Source organism: Camelus dromedarius, chromosome 11 (assembly GCF_036321535.1).
Source record: "Camelus dromedarius isolate mCamDro1 chromosome 11, mCamDro1.pat, whole genome shotgun sequence".
Classification (NCBI taxonomy): domain Eukaryota; kingdom Metazoa; phylum Chordata; class Mammalia; order Artiodactyla; family Camelidae; genus Camelus; species Camelus dromedarius.
Window position 1 is genome coordinate 8,068,909 of NC_087446.1, and position 18,166 is coordinate 8,087,074.

The 18,166-nt window shown below is 52.9% G+C and overlaps 1 long non-coding RNA gene across 1 annotated transcript in view; it reads right to left on the bottom strand.

The window, feature by feature from the left end:
* Window positions 1-1,810: 1,810 nt before the first annotated feature.
* Window positions 1,811-18,166, bottom strand: part of LOC135322512 (uncharacterized) — a 35,952-nt gene continuing 19,596 nt past the window's right edge. The window contains exon 2 of the long non-coding RNA XR_010383103.1: window positions 1,811-2,659. This is a non-coding gene — a long non-coding RNA (uncharacterized LOC135322512). The remainder of the gene's footprint in view (window positions 2,660-18,166) is intronic.

Genomic DNA, 18,166 nt, shown 5'->3' on the forward strand with positions numbered 1-18,166 from the left:
CCTGTGGATGTGGCTGCACCAGTGTGAAGGAAGGCACAAGTCCCTGTCTGTGTCTCCTCCTCACCCCACCCTCAGCTCAGGGGTGATTCAGCTCAGGTGAGGAAGCTGATTCACCTTCCCCACCTGGCCCTGCAGAAAGGGCCACTTTCTCTTCCCCAGGGGCTGGAATCAAACTTGGACTTGACTGTTATTCTCAGAAAGGAGTGACTCTGCCATGGTGGGGCGGGGTGGGGGGACTCAGCACAAGGACTTAGGGTGTCGAGGCTCCAGGAGGAAGTCACTGAGCCCCCACTAGGTGCCAGGCTCATGGCATCTGCTTGGCAGACATTATCTTCAGAGAGTCTGCAAACCAACCTGCTGTCAGGGCTCTCGTTTTGCAGATAAGGAAACTGAGGCTCAGGGTGGGGGAGGGGTGACTTACCTAAGGTCACACTGCCCAGGTAAGTGTCTGTGGGTGGAGATCTGACCTAAGCCTGGGGATTCTTGCCCTTGGAGGAAGTCTCTGGCCCAATCTTACACCCCCAGGTCCCCACTGTGGGTGCAGATACCCCTTCCTTAGCAGAGGCAGGGAGGAGTGGGGGGTACAGAGCCAGCCAACCAGCCTCCTCTGCACCCCCAACCTGTGTCACAGGGTCCAGGGGTGAACTCCTCTGTATCCCTGTCATGGGTTAAGCCTTTCCCCCACCATTCTGCTGTCGTTAATCTTTAAACAGCCTGTTGATTAATTAATTACCAAGACCAGAGGGGTTCAATTGAGTGCACCGGGTGACTGTGACCGGGGTACTCTCTCTTTGGGCCCCGTTCCCTTGGCCTCAGTGTGAGGAGACACATGCATAGGGCCTGCCAGACCCCCAGACACAAGTAGGAGCGTCATTGTCACTGCTGTTGGCAAATCCTGCTGTCCTGGGTCCTGGCCACTGCATACCCTGCAGACTGCAGGGGACAGAGTAAAGGCCGTCAGAGGCAGGAAGATGGACCCCAAGAGGCCAGACAGGGTGAGGAGGGCTGCTAGGGCCTCCTCACAGCCTGGGTTACATGGGGCTGTTTGACCCCCAGCGCGCTCCGGGAGATCTGTGTCACTGGCGTCCAGCTCCGCACTGGCTCCGAGGGCCGTCTGAGCCCAGCCAGGCCCAGTCTGGGTTCTGACTCTCTCTGCCCCTTCACCAGCCTGAGCTTCGGTTTCCCTCATTTACCTCACTGTCCTGCTTGACTCACAGTGTAAACTGGGAAGACCAAGTCTCTAGTGGAAACTGGGGGCTGCAGCTGCTGGGTGTGGAGATTTGGGGGCAGCTTCTTGCTGAGAAGCAATAGGACAGGATACTTGGCTCCAAATTCAAGAGGTGACCTCGGCCAATCCTTTCTTCTCTTCCAGCCTCAGTTTTCCCATCTGTAAAATGAGGGGCTGGGTCCCCCTGCGGGGACCTCTCATGGATGGGTGGGTTGTGGGTGCCATGTGGAACCCTCAGCCCACTGCTCCCCTCCCCACCCCCATGTTCCAGGTGCTCAGCTCATCCCCCCGGGAGGTGCTGGGCTGTGAACGCTGGCCAGTCATCTCTCCAGTAGCACGGGAGGTTCATGGTCTGGAGGTCTGAGGTCCCGAGGCGACTACCAGCCCAGTCAGCCAGGGCCGTTGTGGGAGAAACGCCAGTCATGCCACATTGACCATTTTCACCTCATTGCTGGGGGGACTGGGCCTCCCAGGAAACCTGAGATGCTGACTCTGGAAGCAAGGGAGCTTTGAAGACGTCTCGTCTTCTGGGATTTTAGAATTTTTTAAAATTAAAATGAAATAACACAAGTAATACCTAAGTCCATAAACACAGATTTATTGTAGGAAAGCACATTCCCCTCCCCCACTCGGGGGGTTGAATAGTGTCTCCCAAATTCATGTCTATCCAGAATCTCAGAATGTGACCTTATTTGGAATGAGGGGGTTTTGTTTTTTTGTTTTTTGGCAGATGTAATTAGAATAAGGATCTCAAAATAAGATCATCCTGGAATGGGATAGGTCCTAAATCCAATGACAATGTCCTTAGAAGAGAAAGGAGAAGGATTTGAAAACAGAGACATGGGGAGAAGAGAGCAGAGCTGGGAGTGATGCTGCCACAAGCTCAGGGTGGCCGGAGCCACCAGAAGCTGCAAGAGGCCAAGAAGGATTCTCCCTTAAGCCTTCGAAGGAAGCATGGTCTGGATGACACCTTGATTTCGGCCTCTGGCTTCCAGAAGTATGAGAATAAATGTCTATTGCTTTCAGTCCCCCAGTGTGTGGTCATTTGTTACAGCAGGAAAACCAACACACACTCCAATCCCAGGGCCCTCCCAGTCCTCTGTCTGCCCCGTCACGGCTTCTCTCTGCTCCTCCGACAGAACTATCTTGTACACACAGAGACCGTGCTGTTCACACTCATGTAGGCACACATCCCACGTAACGTTCTGTAAATGGCTGTCACCCCTGTCCACGTGTGTCTGGGAGATGGCTCCAGGTTCTACTCCTACAGATGGCTTCCTCCTTTCTAACGGCAGCAAGTCGTCCACCTTGTGACTGTACCATCCCTTGTTTAATGAGCCCTCATGGATGGATGTGCACGTAGCTTCCAGCTTTTCTCCGTGATACATGAGGCTGTGATGAACATCTCGGTGCTGTCTCTTTTGCATCTGCCTGAAGAATTCCCGAGCACAGAAGATTCCTTAGAAGGAGTATGACTGGGTCAAAGGGTAAGTTCGTTTACAGTTCTGTTGGTTTTGTCAAATTGAGTTAAAATGTATTAGAAATGTAGATTCTTGAGAAGGAGAAAATCATGGAAATAGACTTTGGGGGTTTATGGTGTTGGATGCTTCCAACTCCAGAATCATGAAATTTCAGGGCATAGGGAGAGGGGCCTTGGAGAGGCATCTATGCTGGAGTCTCACTCAGGGAGACCCCAAAGTGACTACTTTCAAACCCTGCATCCCCTGGGTGGGCAAGGAGAAAACAGAGGAGCTAGGACTAGGGGGCCCTGGAGGACCTGGGAGAACTCTGGCATGAGTGAGGCACCTCCTGGACCTGGGCACCCATCTCCTCTGCCCCACTGAGGCTTCTCCTTTCCAGCCAAGGTGCTGGACCAGTTGGACCTGTGTGGCCATACCTCATGGTCCCTCTGTGCCTGGCATAAAAGGAGACGTGAATGGAGAGGGCAGGGTGAGGACAGAGGAAATGGGGCCACCTGCTCTAGGACTGATCTGCCAGCCCTGGCTGGAGGGCTGGGATCTGGGGCAGGGCAGGGGGCTCTGGGCTAAACAGTGGTTGCCTGCCTTGGGGCTGCCCCCATCTCCACTGTGGCAGTTTTAGAACATGCCCTGCCCCCTCCATTATTTGACAATCAGCCTATGGAGAGGTGGGGTCTATGTCCCCTTTCCTTGACTCTGGGCTCTGTGGATGCTTGGGCAAAATGGTGGAAGTGATGCTGTGTCAGACCCAGCCTGTGAAAAACAGCAGCTTCCACAACCCGTCTCTCAGGATGCTTGCTCTTAGACCTCAGCCACCGTGCTGTGAGGAAGTCCAACCGTTCCATGGAAAGGCTATGTAGAGTGGAACAGAGGCCCCCAGCTCTCATCCCAACAGAGCTAATAGGTCTTTCAGCCTCCAGTGGAGTTGCCCCAGCTGATGCCACCAGGAGGAGGGAAGTGCCTTCGCTGCTGGGCTCTGCTTAACTTGCAGATCTGTGAGTAGAACAAATGCTTGCTCTTGTTTTAAGCCACCAAATCTTGGGGTCATTTGTTATACCGTGGTAGATAACTGGGACACCCCCATGGCCAAGGAAGTCACCACCGGTGCCTGAACTTGGGCTTTGGGGTCAGTCCCACCAGCTGTATGTCAAGACCTCTGCAAATAGTGATTGTGATAGCACTTGCCCCGTGAAACACTGAGACGGTGGAATGAGATGGTGTGTGGAGGGGCTGGCACAGCGTGGGTGCACAGCCATTGGCTGCTGGTATGGCTCTTGACTGTTACTGTTGTTATTGTCACAAGCACTAACACGTTACCCACTCCAGTCTTCATTAAAATAGGCAAATCCTTTATTGCTCATGCCTTCAGGAGCCTCCTCCTCCAGGAAGCCTTCCCTGACCACCCCAGCTGAGCTGCCACCTCTTCTGTGCACTTACAGCCCCTGTTCTACCCCCTGCCACTTCATGGGTCCCACTGTGTGGTCATGGTCTGCTTATAGCTACCAGGCTGGGAGCTCCTCGAGGGCATCATTAGAAGGGCCGGCAAGTGGTTGAAGGGTCCAAGTGAGGACAAGATATGTGTGCACAGAGGTGGGGGCCCTGGGGGTGCTTGCATAGCTGAGTTACCCTCAGCCAGCCTATGCAACCCAAGTGTGCACTTGGGTGGGTCTTGAGTGCAGGCCTCTGTGCGTTTTGGAGGGCCTGTACAAGATGCGTGTACGCACATATGTAGGTATATGTGGACGTGTCTCCGTGCACGTGTGTGGACGCATCCCCATGTACACGCCTCTGTGCATGAACATATTGGTATGCACGTGCTCATGGATTTGCGTGAGTGCTGAGTGCATGGGTGTGTCCATGTACATGCGTGTGCTCCCAGGGGCAGGCTGCTGCAGTGAAAATCCTCCCTGTGGCAGCTGCTACATCCGGGTCTCACCATTCCTCATTTGGGCACTAAAAATAGCCCGTGCCCAGCTCTGTCTCAGCGGGCAGGGGGCCGATGGGCAGCCCCACAGGACACTAGCCAGGCTATTGCCCTCCCCCCTTCTTGGGCCACTGCCCCGCCTGCCTGTCCTTGCCTCGGGTTTTCATGAGCTCATGCAGGCCCTGCTCAGCCAGGGCAGGGAGGGGTGGGGAGGTGCCGAAGCCCTGCCCACGTCCAGGCGGCTGGGCACCAGCAAGGCCTGATAAGGTCAAGCATGGAGTGGGGTCCGCCCCCTCCCTCCAGCCAGGGCCAGCCGGGCGGACATGAGTCAGCACAGGGGGCACTGGGCAGCCCAGGCCGGGGCACTGGGCAGCACTGGCTGGTGGCAGGGAAGGCCCTGGGGGTGGGCTCGCCTCCCTGGACAGGGCAGCAACTGGCCAGAAGGAATCACCTGCTGGCGTTGGCCAAGCCCTGACCTCATTCTCCACCTTGAGGAACCCCACCTCCACTTCCTCCCAGAAAGCCCCTCTCGGAGGGCCCCAGTGGGCTTCCTGCCCTGGTCTGGTTGTGCCCTTGGCTTCTGGAGGGCTTACACCCACCTGGGCAGAAGGATGCTTCACAGTTTAGCTGCACTGCCCTCATTCTCGAAGTCAAGCCTGTTTACTTGTCTCCAGAGCCTGAGCTTCCAAGGGCGGGAAGCATATCTTTTTCATCTCCATGTTCATATTGTGGGCCTTCATTTCTTGCCCCTCACAGCCTAGGAGGTGTCAGTCTATCCTCCTCTACAGGGGAGGGAGCCAAGACCTGGCTAGGATGTGACTGGCTCAAAGCCCCCACTTGCTGTGTGACTTTAGGCTAATGACCTAACCTCTCTGGTCTCCTTATCAGAGGAATCAGTGGGGTACTAATCTCCTGGTGATGCTGTGTATTGTCTAAGGGGATACCATGAATTCTCAAGGTATCCTGTCTGCAAATCCCACCCTGGGCAGGATATCCTGGGGGATCCCAGACGTAGGCTCCATTGGGGGAAATGCTTCTGGCTGGACCCCAGATGGACTTCAGACCTGGGGTTGAGCCACTTCTGGAAGGAAACCAGCTGCTCTGAGCCCGCTTGATGGGCAGGAGCATGAGGGTGTGGCTGTGGGGCCAGGAACAGCCCCACTAGCTCTCAGGAAGGAATCCAAAGATGGAGCCTGTAGCCTGGGGCCTGGGTTGGGCCATGATAGGCCTCAGGCTGGATCTTCAACTGAGAAAGGGGAAGGCCTAGGGGAGGAGCAGGGACACCCTGAGAACCTGGGCTCAGCTCTGAGCCTGCTTCCGTAACTTCTGGACATGTGGCTCTGTTTCCTGATCTGTAAAGTGGGGTCACAACTGCCTCACCTCACAGAAGTATTGTGAGGACTGAATGGCTCACATGCACAGGGCCTGGGCACATAGCAGCCTCGTGGGGGCAGCTCCCCTCCCCCATCCTCTCTAGCTCCCAGGGAGCTGGTCCCAGATCCAGGACACCTGCAAATCCTTCTCATCCCAGGCTCAGAGAATGACACGAGGGGAAGAAAAGGGAACAATTAAAACAAACAAAAACTATACACTTTTTGAAGATTGTTGCTCACGTGTCCAACAATCAAAACACATCAAAGGGTGTTGAGAGAAAAGCTCCCTCCCACCCCTAGTCAGTTTCTCGAGTGTTTTCCCAGAGATGGGCTCGGCAGACACATGCCAAGAAACGTTCATATGCTTTCCTCCGACCTAAACACCTGCCCTAAACAAAGCTCTCTCTTGCACCTTGGAGAGCAGCTCCTATCAGAACAGACAGAGCTTCCTCATTCCTTTCTGTGGCTGTGCTGTGCGGGTGTTCCATGGTTTACTTAACCAGACCGCAGACGGAAGCTTCCTTTCCTTCCCTCTTTTTCTCTCTCTCTCTTTTTCTCTCTTTCTTTCTCCCTCTCTCTTTCTTTCTTTTTCTTTTTCTCTTTCTCTTTCTCTCTCCCTTCCTTACTTTCTTTCTTTCTTTCTTTCTTTCTTTCTTTCTTTCTTTCTTTTTCTCTTTCTCTTTTTTCTCTCTTTCCTTCTCTCTTTCCTTCTTTCCTTCTTTCTTTCTTTCTCCCTCCCTTCCTCCCTTCCTTCGTCTATGTCTCTCTCTCCCCACCCCTTCCCTCCTTCTCTTTCTTTCTTTCACAGCAGAATGGAAGCCTTGAGTCTGGACCGGGAGACTGGTTCAAACCTGGGCTCTGCCTTGCCCCCCATGGGGGGCCCCTCACTTCCTGTTCCTCCCTCTGCCGCAGTCTTCTAACCTATAAGGTGGAGGTTGCTTCCACCAAAGAGGTCACATTGCCAACCAGTGGCCCATAGGCTGTATCTGTTTATGGATGTGTTTTGCTCCCCTGGTTTCCCCCAGATCTAGAGATTTCACATTAAAAGCCAGATTTCTGGCTTTTCTTGAAAAATGAAAGCTGGCTAGAGCTAAGTAGCAGCTGCCCCCTTTAGATCGGGCAAGGGAGTCCATGTGGCTGCAGGTGCCACTGTCCCCTATCGTGTATATTTCCACCGGATCCACAGGAGGGTCTCTGACGCTGGGGTTAGAGTCGTGCAACATAATGAGGGCTCTGTGAACTCCCCCTGGGCAGGGTTCCCATGCCCTCAACAGGCTCAGCTTTACATTTTGCCAGGTTCTCAGCTTGTCTGGGACTCAGCAGACACAAGAGCCATGGCTAATCCAATCCCGGGGACCCAGGCCTTGAGCAAGAGGCTCCAGAGCGTCTCCCCTACCAGAAGGGAAGCGGAAGCGACGGCACCATGTCCGGGACGGGCTCTGGGCTCCCAGCCAGGCGGCTGCATCCCAGGAGGCAGCAGCTGAGGCTTCTTCCCTAGGCTGGAGCCGGAAGCTAGGCTACAGACACCTGGAGTTCCCATCTCCTGGTCCCCAGGATGTGGATGCCTGCGCATGACCCCCTACGCCTTCCTCTTCCCCACCTACATTTGGCAACCACATCCTGTAGGGGTGGGCCAGGCCTGCAGGGGAGGCAGGGATGAGGGTGGAGTCCCAGGGAACCTCAGGGGCATCCTCTCTCAGAGTCGGCTGAAATCTCTTTTTGGCTGCAGAGTGCCTTGGAATACAGTTCGAACCACTGATGGAGCCCTTTTGACAGATGGGAAAACAGAGACCTGGAGTTGGGAAAGGTGTGAGGGCCAGACTGTGTGGGCACTTGCCATCCCCCTCCCCACAAAGTCTGCTACAGAGCCTGGCACGTGAAAGGGCAGCTAATGGTGCCCCAGCCCCCCTCCCCTGGGAAGGCTGCCCTGGCCACCCTCACCCCCACCCCCACCCCACTCTCATTTGTCTTGAAGGCCACTTCTTGGGTTGGACACCCCACTTTTCCAAGCTTCTCTTTGCCAAATGCCCACCTCACACAGTTGTGGGGTGCAAAAGAGAAGACAGTGCAAATAACAAGGATACCACTCCTGGCCACTGCCACGCCTGAGCTCTAACTGGATGCTGGCCAGGCGAACTTGGAGTATATCATTTGTTAAAGCAGCTTTATCGAGATGTAATTTCCGTACCATAAAACTCACCCATTTAAAGTGTATGGTTCAATGGCTTTTAGTATATTTACATAGCTCTACAACCATCACAGAATCTAATTTTAGATTCCCCTTATCCCTTTCCCCAGCCCCTGGAACTACCAATCTATTCTCTATGGATTTGCCTCTTCTGGACATTTCATATAAATGGAATCACACAGTGTGTGGTCTTTGGTAACTCACTTCTTTCACTTAGCATAATGTTGTAGCACGTATCAGTACTTCATTCCTTTTTTTTTAAATGACTGAATAATACTGCATTGTATGGATTATATATATTTGGGTTATCCATTTATTCATGGACGGACATTTGAGTTGTTTTCGCTTTTTGGCCATTGAGAAGAATGCTGCCAACAACATTCCTGTACAAGTCTTTGTACAGACACATGTTTCATTTCCCTTAGGTATACACCTGGTTGGAAATTGCTGACTCATATGGTAATTCTATGTTTAATATTCTGAGGAACTGTTCAACTGCGTCCAAAGTGGCTGAATCATTTTACATTCCCACCAGCAGTATATGAAGACTTCAGTCTCTCTGTACCCTCACCAACACTTTTTTCAGTCTGCCTTTGATTATAGCCATCCTAGTAGGAGAGAAGTAATATCTCGTCGTGGTTTTAATTTTTGTTTCCCTCGCCACTATTCATGTTGATCATCTTTTCATGTGTTCACTGATACACACTTCTGAGAGAAATGTTTATTCAAATGTCAGCATCTCATTTAATCCTCACAACAACATCATGAGATTTGTACCATTATCAGCTCTGCTGACAGCAAAGGAGAAAATCAAAGTTCAGAGGAACTCATGAGAGATGGTGGGGACACGGCTGGGGAGCTCTGGGCCACCACGCTGGGGCACTGAATCTGGGGAGGAGAGCCTCATGCATCATGAAGTCATGGGAGTGGAGGGCATGGGCAATAGGAAGGGGGGACAAAGAGCTACAAGGACTCCCCCTGGGGCTGCAGGCTCATATAAGTGAGCCCCGAGTCCTATTTCTGTCTGCCTCTGTCTCATTCTGTGACCTTGAATAAGACATCTCCTGCTCCAGGCCTCAGTTTCCCCATCTAACCTTTATTCTGCCATGTGAATCAGATCTGTGCCACAAGTGAATTCATTGAAAGCAAGATGTGGGGCTTCCAGACTCTCTAGTCACTGGCCTGCCGAGGCCAGCTGCGGGCCAGGGTCTCTGTTCTGGGTCTCAGGTCAGCCTGTACTTTTAGGCCCCAAATACTGGGAGGTTCTGGGCTGGCAGGGAAAGCCTTGCTCAAACTAGTGGTGGGCAGAGCTGTGCCCGGGCCGCTGGTCAGTGGGGAGCAGCATGTGTGTCTCTGGGGCAGTGCCTCCCCCCACTGTCCACCTGCTGCTGCCACCTGGGCGTTGGGGGGAGGCAGGAAGCACCAAAGGGGGACAGAGTGGGGTCAGGCTGACCAGCAAACTAGGCTGAGAGCCCCATGTCTGGTAAGAAACTGAGCAGACTGACCCACTCCCTCATTCATTCAGGCCCTCATTCATTCCTCTGTCATTCAGCCAGCCCTGGGCGCTGGCCTTCCACAGCTGGTGCCTTCCTGATGAAAGCACTGATGATGGTGTGGTCACTGTCTCAGGACCCTTGCTGAATAAGTGGACACCACATGGCTCCCAACCCATGCTGCAAGCTGACTACACCCAGCCCTGCCCTCACGCAGCTCCTGGCAGTGACCAGACCACAATGGATCCCCAGCATGTTTGCCGGGGGCCAGGCGCTGTCCTCAGGCCCTTGAACAAGTTCAGTCATTTAATCCCCTGTGCAACACCCTTGTGGTAAAGCCATCATCTCCGTTTACAGGTCACACTGCTCCAGTAGTTTGGCTGCAGAGCAGGAGCCGAAGCCTGGTGTCCTGCTCCCAGCTCTGGGTTCCTTCCCCAAACCATGTGGCCTCTCATCTTTGTTATGCAGTCCCCTTCTAGAATTCAGACTTGGTGCACTGCAACCTTCTGCCCCCCTTCTCAAAATGTTTGACTAATATCTGAGGACACATGTCTGGTGTGCAGAAGAGGAACTTGCAGCAACCAGGGGATCTGCGTTCCAGCCCTTACTCTGCTGTCAAGATGCTGTGTGACTTGAGCAAGTCTCCCAACCTCTCTGGTTTCGGCTTCTTCATCCGTCAGGCAGAGGGCTGGATCGGGTACTTTTGAAGGGCCGCTGGCAGGGCTGTGTCTCAGGGCAGCTCTGGAGAGTGTGGGGTGGGTTAGGGTGGGCTCCCTGGGGGAGGTATGGGTGGAACCAGGCTTGGGGAAGGGCAGCTGCAGCCTATGGGTCATTTTCCAGGAGACACTGGAGACTTGTCCCCCTCCCCACCAGTTCTGGCTGGCTTATCATTCTCCTGTCTCGAGTGGCTCTTCCGAGTGGCAACTCAGATTTCAGCCTGGAGTCTGTGATAGTGAAATCGTGGGAGACCTGGGGGCAGGTGGGTGGCCCCGCTGCTAGTAGGGCTCCGGGCACCCCATCTTCCCCAGGTTATCTCTGGTCTGGGACGGGCTGGGAAAGTGAGAAGCTGCGTTATCTCCTCCACTTCCCTCCGGAGACAAGGCTGCCTCAAAGCCCTCTTGTTCTGCCCCCCTCCCACCCTTGGGCCCCCTGGGCAGTTGGGGGAGGTCCACGGCGGCACCGAGGCCATGGTCGGGGGGGGGCAAGAAGTGAGCCTGAGTGGACTGAAGCCCAGGCAGGGAGTGAGGGGCTGCGAGGCTTTTCATACTTGTTGAGTACCTACTATGTGCCAGAGCATGGGAGAGATTAGAAATCGTTCCCAGTGTGGCCCAGGCAGCAGCTAATCAGGTGACCAGAGAGGGCAGGTCCAAGGACCCACTAGTTACTAGCTCATGAGGTGGTCAGGGGGAGGGTCTGAGCAGCGTTGGGGGACATTTGAAGGCCTGACGCCGAGACTGGTTACCTTTGGTTTGGTGTATTTCAGGATTTTAGCAAACTGTAAGGCCTCCCGGTGACTCCCAGTCTACAGTGTCAAGGTGAGCATCCCAGGGCAGAGACACCTGGGCACTAATGTACCACCTTTGTGGCCTCAAGTTCTGTAAAATGGGTCTGGGGGTGGCTTGTTCTCCACAGACAGCGGAGGTGGAAGCAAGGCTCTCTGTGCCTGCGGCAAATTAGGGAGACCTGATGAAATTCCTATTTGGCCATTTTTGACAAAAACAGCCATTTCCTGTGCTCAGGCTGTTGTGAGTGCTGGTGAACGTACAGATTCAGGTTTCCCAGGCCTCATTCCAGGTACTGGGGACACAGCAGTGAGCGAGCCGGCCGGGCCCTGCACTCAGGAGCCCAAGGCCAGTGGGCAGACAGGTAACTGCGGGTGTGAAGCGGCTGGCAGCTCCCAGGAAGGCGTGGCAGACAGAGTGACAGCCCTACGGCAAGGATCACCACATCCTAAACCCTGGAATTTTGCCTAATGGGAGAAGAAGGATTTCGCAATTGTGATTAAGTTAAGGCTCTTGAGATGGGAGATTCGCCTGGATCACCCACAAGGGCCCTGGATTTTTATGGGAGATGGGTTGTGATCAGTAATGTCTGTACTTTATCAGAGGGAGACAAACTGAGCTGAACACTTCAAAGTGGTTAAAATGACAAATGTTATGTTAGATATATTTTACAGCTATTTTAGAAAATCAATAATGTAATCAACTCCAAATTATGGAATTATATACTTAAAATGGATGAATTGTATGGTTTACAAATTGCATCTCAATAAAGCTGCTTTTAAAAACCCAAATGGAGGGACATTCTACAAGATACCCAAGCAGCATTCTTCAAAAGTGTCAAGGTCAGGGAAGTCTGAGGAGCATCCCAGCTGGGAGGGAGGAAGGAGACATGAAGCCCAAACGCCACATGGTACCCTGGACGGATTCTGTAGCAGGGAAAGGACATGGGTGGCAGAGCTGGTGACATTTGAATAAACGCTGTAGCTCACAGGGCTGTGTCAATGTCAACGTCTGCACTTTGCGAGGAGCAGCACAGCCCCATCAGATGTTAGCACTGCGGGAATCGGGGTGAGGAGTGTGTGGGAGCTCACTGAATTTCCTTTACAACTTCTATAAAGCTAAAATGAGTTTTAAATAAAAAGTTAAAAAAAAAAAAAAAACCGAGGGAGGGAAGTGGGTCACAGAGAGGAGATGTGATAACAGAAGCAGAGATGAGAAGATGCTGTTGTTGGCTTTGAACGTGGAGTTAGGGGTCACAAGCCACGGAACAAGGACAGTCTCTAGAAGCTGCAAAAGGCAGGGAAACAGATTCTACCATAGAGCCTCCAGAAGAAACAGCCCTGCCGACATCTGGGTCTCCCAAACTGTCAGATAAAAAAATCTATGTTGTTTTAAGTCACCATGTTAGTGGTCATTTGTTACAGCAGCTGCAGGAAGCTCATACAGGAGGTCAGGAGGAGTGATGGTGGCCACAATGATGAGTGCTTAGAAAAGACCCAGCTCTGGTCTTAAAGCCTTTTATGAGCATTAACTTAGTTAATGCTCAAATACTCCTCTGCAGAAGGACAATTAGTATGCCCATTTTACAGATGAGGAAGCTGAGGCACAGAGAGGTTAAGTAACCTGCCCAAGGCCACACAGCTGGAACAGTGGAGGGGGATTCTCCCCCAGGTAGGAGGCTTCACCTTGTGTGTGAATTCTGACCACACCTGCTCAGCTTTGAGCCCTTTACAGAAAGGATTTGGTTAGTTTCACAACTACCCTATGGGGTCGATGTTTTTGTCATTCTCCATTTTACAGATAAGGAAACCGAGGCCCAGTGAGATGGAGCCCCTTGCCCAAGTCACAAGGACAAAGCTAGGGAGCGTTACTCAGATGCTGCTGCCTCCAGCTGGAGCCTGGAGCCCCCTCCTTTCCCCATCTCCACATTCCCTGTGCCCCTGAATGGGAATGGCATCCTAGTCAGATGTCCCCACACCCCTGCATGCCAGAGACTGAGGGACATCCCGGCCCCATTGTTCAGGCCAGGAAGCCACCTCCTCCCTCGATGGCCATGGGAGGCGGTCTCTTGGGGGAAGAATTCCTTCCCAGAGAGGTGGATGCTCAGGGAGCAGGCGCTGGTTGGGCCCAGGACAGAAGGCACACACTGGCCCTTTAAGTGCAGGGCTGGGGTCACTGAGTCTCTTCTTATCATAAACCTTTTCTGGGGGTACCCAGGGCCAAGGGCAGTTGGTGACAACTGGGGTGGGGGTAAGAGGCTCTTGTTGAAGGCATGGCCTCCTTCCTCCCTGAGCTCAGTTTCGTCAGCTATAAAATGGGAGAGTGGGGCTGGGGCTCTGTCAGCCCCCGGTGTTCTGTGAGCCTGTGGCCCATGGGTGCCTGCTCCCCTGTTCATTCATAAAAGCTGAGCGAACGCTTATCGGGGTGGCCACACCAGGCCTGTTCCAGTGAAGTCTCACCATGTCTGGGAGTGAAGCATTCCATCACAGTCTGTTTCAGAAGTGAGGAAACTGAGGCCAAGAGAGGCTCAAGGTCACCCAGCTGGTGAGCAGAAAGCTGGGCTCTGGGCTGGACCAGGGTTCAGGAGCCAGCTGCAAACCCTCTCCTGGGTCAGAGAGGGCTTCCTGGAGGAGGTGGCATCTCAGCTGAGCAAGAGTAAGCATTAAGCAAGTAAAGGAGTGGAGAGAGGGCATTCTGAGCAGTGGGAAACCCAGGTTCAAAGAAATAAGAGAACTCAAACCTGGCTATCAGTTCCCCTCCCAGGCTCGTCTTCCCAGGGCTACCTCCTGGCCCAGTGCTGTCCTGGAGACCCTTCTGAGCTTCCTCTGGCAGAGGCAGGGCAGTCCGTCCAGCTGCGGGCCCTTGCAGTACCTGGCAGCTTCCGCACTGGACTGTCAGCCAGATGCGGTAGAGAACCTGGGCTCAGGAGCCCGACTGCCCCTTCAAATCCTGCCTCTGTCACTTGCAGCTCTGTCACCTGGCGTGAGTGATTTCACCTCCTTGTTACTTGTCTCAGTGTTACTGTCATTACTGTTCTCAGTACTGAGTCCCTCCAGCCTGGCTGATGTCACGAAAGGCCTGTGGACTGAATGTACGTGAGAAGCACAACCGAGGAGTGGAGCACATGCGGGGCAAGGAGACAGGCGCAGGCGCGGGTTCTGGGCAACAGAGGTCCTGGGGAGCAGCAGTCCCCAGCGACCATCTGGGAACCCGGTCCAGCCTGGTCAGGTCTGCAGAGTGTTCAGGAGATGCCAGAAGTCCAAGAAATCTCCCAATTTTTAAGGGGAGGCTAAATTTTAGGAAGCAGTTTGGTCAAGGACAACTAGGCTGGATTCTGCCCTCAGGGCTGCCAGATATCACCCTCTGCCTTCTTCTGCTCTGACTCTAACATACAAATGAACACCTTGATTTACTTATGCAAATGAGCACCTTGATTTGCATAGAGCCAAATGCCAAGGCAATCTTCCTGTTTGATCCTTCCCTCTGTGCCTTTGAGTTGGAGACATCTTGAGGGCAGAGGTTTTGCGCATTTTGCTCACTGCAGTATCTCTGGGACCTAGACCGGAGCCTGGCACACAGTATTTGCACCTTTTCTGTTGAATGAATGAATGAATGAGTGAATGATTAGAGGAACACATGATGGTGGAGGTAGATAAAGTACTGAGGAGGGATTGCAGGCACTGCTGACTGGCTGAGTGACTGTGGACAGTTCACATCACCTCTTGGGGCCTCCCTTTGCTCATCTGTAGAATGGGTGTGGCTCAGGGCTTTTGAAAATCATACAGTGCCAGAGACCTGTATGACTCACTGACCCAGTAATTCCATTCCAGCCAAGGAGATATCCCTAAATATGGAAAAAGAAAGCCTTTATGTCCAAAGATCTACCAAAATATATTATTTATAACGTCGAAAAACTGGAAATAACTGAGATGTCCAACAATAAGGGAATGGCTAAATAAACTATGGAACTTCCACTTGACAAAATATTAGGCAGCCAATAAAAATGAGGTTCAGAGAAGAGGAAAAAGAAACGAGGTTACAGAGAGTGAAATAACCAGAAAAGTGCCCATGATATAATGGCAAGCAAAAAGGCAGGATACCACCTTTTTGTTTTTTTCTTTTAATATGCAGTATGATCTCAGCCATGTTTAAAAAAAGGTCCCAAACAAAAAACTATGGAAGGAAATACATCAAACCTTAACAATGATTGTCTCTGGGTGGTGGAGCTGTGGGTGGTAATTTTTCTTCCTTATTTTGACTTTTCTGCATTTTTCAGATTTTCAGAAGTGAACATGCATTGTTACTTTTATAGTAAAGACATTAAAAATGAAAAAGAATTAGAATTCGGGAGTGGGAGTTGATGCTGTCTAAGATCTGCCCAGGTCTCTGAGAGAGAAGGTCAGTCTCACCTCTGGGGAGTCAGAGAATGTTCTGGGCTTGGGGTGGGCAACCTGAGTTCAGAACCAGGGCTGTCTGTGTGACCCGGGGCAAATGGCTCCACCCCTTTGGGCTTCAGTGGTATCCTCTGTCAAATGGGGTGTGGTCCCCTATTTCACAGGGGTGTAGGAAGAGCAGGACAAGGACATGCCTTTCTTAGGCCTTCCGGAACTCCGACCAAATGAATGAAGTGGCATCATTACTATGGGAAGGCCAGTTCTGCTTTCAGACATCTCAGTGTCCTTGTCAGGGAGTCCTTTGGAGTATTTTAGTCTCTTAAGGTACAGATGTTTCTGAGTCATTTTGGAAAGTAGAACTGGGGTGATTTCCAGAAATGCATCACTGAATGGAGTAGGAGCAGGACCAGGGGCTTAGACTCCTGGTTCCTGGTCCCAGCTCTTCCCTCACTGCTGTGTGACCCTGGGCGAGTCACTCAGCCTTCCTGACCTCAGCCTTCCTTTGCCCAGGGCTCTGAACACACAGATCACTAAGATTTCTTAACTCTCTCTGTTCCAATGAGGCCATCTCACTAAGGGCCGGGGACACAGGAGTATGAGAGGCAGCCCTTTACCGGCTGAGGTCCCCGGAACCTCCCACGTGTGGCCTGTGACCTCACGTCCAGTCCATCAATCCCTGGGAGAATGTGGGGATGGGGGGTGGTTTGGGGGACATGTCCTAGCGGGTCTCTGGAAGCTCATGATAGGATTTTCCCAACACCCACTGTCATATTTGATCTCTGGGTCCAGCAGTGGGAGAAGGGCGGAGGCTGCGTTAGGGCGGCACTGTGTACACGAGAAAACTCCTGTGTGCACACAGCCAGCAGATAAGAGTGGTGCCTGGCTCATTTCCAGCCAGGGGTGACAGTGGTCCCCATCCCTGGTGCCATAAGGGACCTCAAAACCTCAGTCATGGACACACCCAGCTTCCTACTCTGACCCATCATAGATGTGTCCACACAAACCTGTCACATCCCTGTAGACGCCGATCAAGGACCTCAAACCTAACTATGGTCTAATTAACCTTATGGTTAATGTGTGTCCAGTGCTTCCCGCAGGAGCCATCCCAGTGAATCTTCAGACCCATTCTGTGACACAGAGCCTGAAGCTCTGCAGCACTTACAGATGGGGAACTGGGGGCTCAGAGGGGTTAAGAAACTCACCCATGGTCACACAGCTGGCCAGGGGACATGGCCAGGATTTGAGCCCGGGCTGCCTGGCTCGAGGCCACACTAGCGACCATGATGCTCTGAGATCATTGAGCCTCTTCCAGCTGCTGCTTTGGCAAATGAGGAGAACCTCAGCACAGGTCAGTAACTTCTCAAGGTCACAAAGCAAATGAGTGCAGAGCCCAGACCTGCTCCAGACCCCTGGCTTTGGGGAACTGGGTTTTCGTACGTGAATGTGCATGGGTCTGTCTGTCACAGTGATTCCTGATTTCTGTGCCCAGCACAGTGCTCAGCACGCAGGTCAGCAGAGAACGCGCCAAGTGGACCCGGATAAATTTCCTGTTTGTTCGTTCACATATTCATCCATCTACTAAGGTCTTTCTCAGTGTCGGGCCCTGTGCCCCACTTGACAAGACCCGTCTTCTGCTCAGAGCCCAGGGAAGATGACAGCTGAGGTTGGGTCAGAGGGAGGAGGGGAGAAAGGACATCCTGGGCCTAAGGAATGGCTGATGCCATTGAGGGTTGGAGGAGGCTGCCAGGGTCTGACATTGCTGGGGCCAGTGGGGGAGTGAGGGGTGAGAAGGTAGATGGCAGTCGGAAGGGAGCCACTGCCACCAGTCTGGAAGTCTGAGGTCCGCCCCTTGGCAGGGAGTGAGGCAGGGGAGATGTAGTTTGGGAAAGGATGCGGTTCCTGCCTTCCCGGGTCACAAATGGAAGGGGAAGTGGGGGCTGGGGGCTGCGGCTGGATGGGGCTGAAGTCACAAGGCAGGAGGGGCAGTGGTGGAGCAGCACCCGAGCTCAGGCCTCGGTGGGAGGGTGGGGGTGGGGGAGCAGTTCTGCAAGCGCTAGTCCAGCAGAGGAAGGAAGGGGAGAGGGAAGTGGACCCAGCACCCGGGCTCCTCTGACGGCATCTCCCGCTGCTGGCTTCCTTACTCACTTCCCCGCTGGCCTTGTTGCTGTTTCTCCAATGTATCCAGCTTGTTCTCACCTCAGGGCCTTTGCACATGCTGTCCTCTCTGCCTGAAATGGCTCTCTTCTTCTTTTTTTTTTCAGTGGAGGTATTCGGGATTCAACCCAGGACCTTGTGTGTGCTAAGCATGAGCTCTGCCACTGAGCTATACCCACTCCACTGGCTCTCTTCTTTTAATCACTCACCTTTTACATGCCACCTGCTCAGAGAGGTCTCCCAACCCTTATAAACTGCACTGCCCCCTCCCTGCCCATCTTCCCTGTCCCAGCACCACTTGATTATTCATTACTGTCCTCATCACTGCCTGTCATTTAATCACCTATTTATTCACTTGTTCATCATCTATTCCCTGTCTTGGGACATACACCCCATAGGACAGGCACTGGGTCTGTTTTGTTCATCACTGAC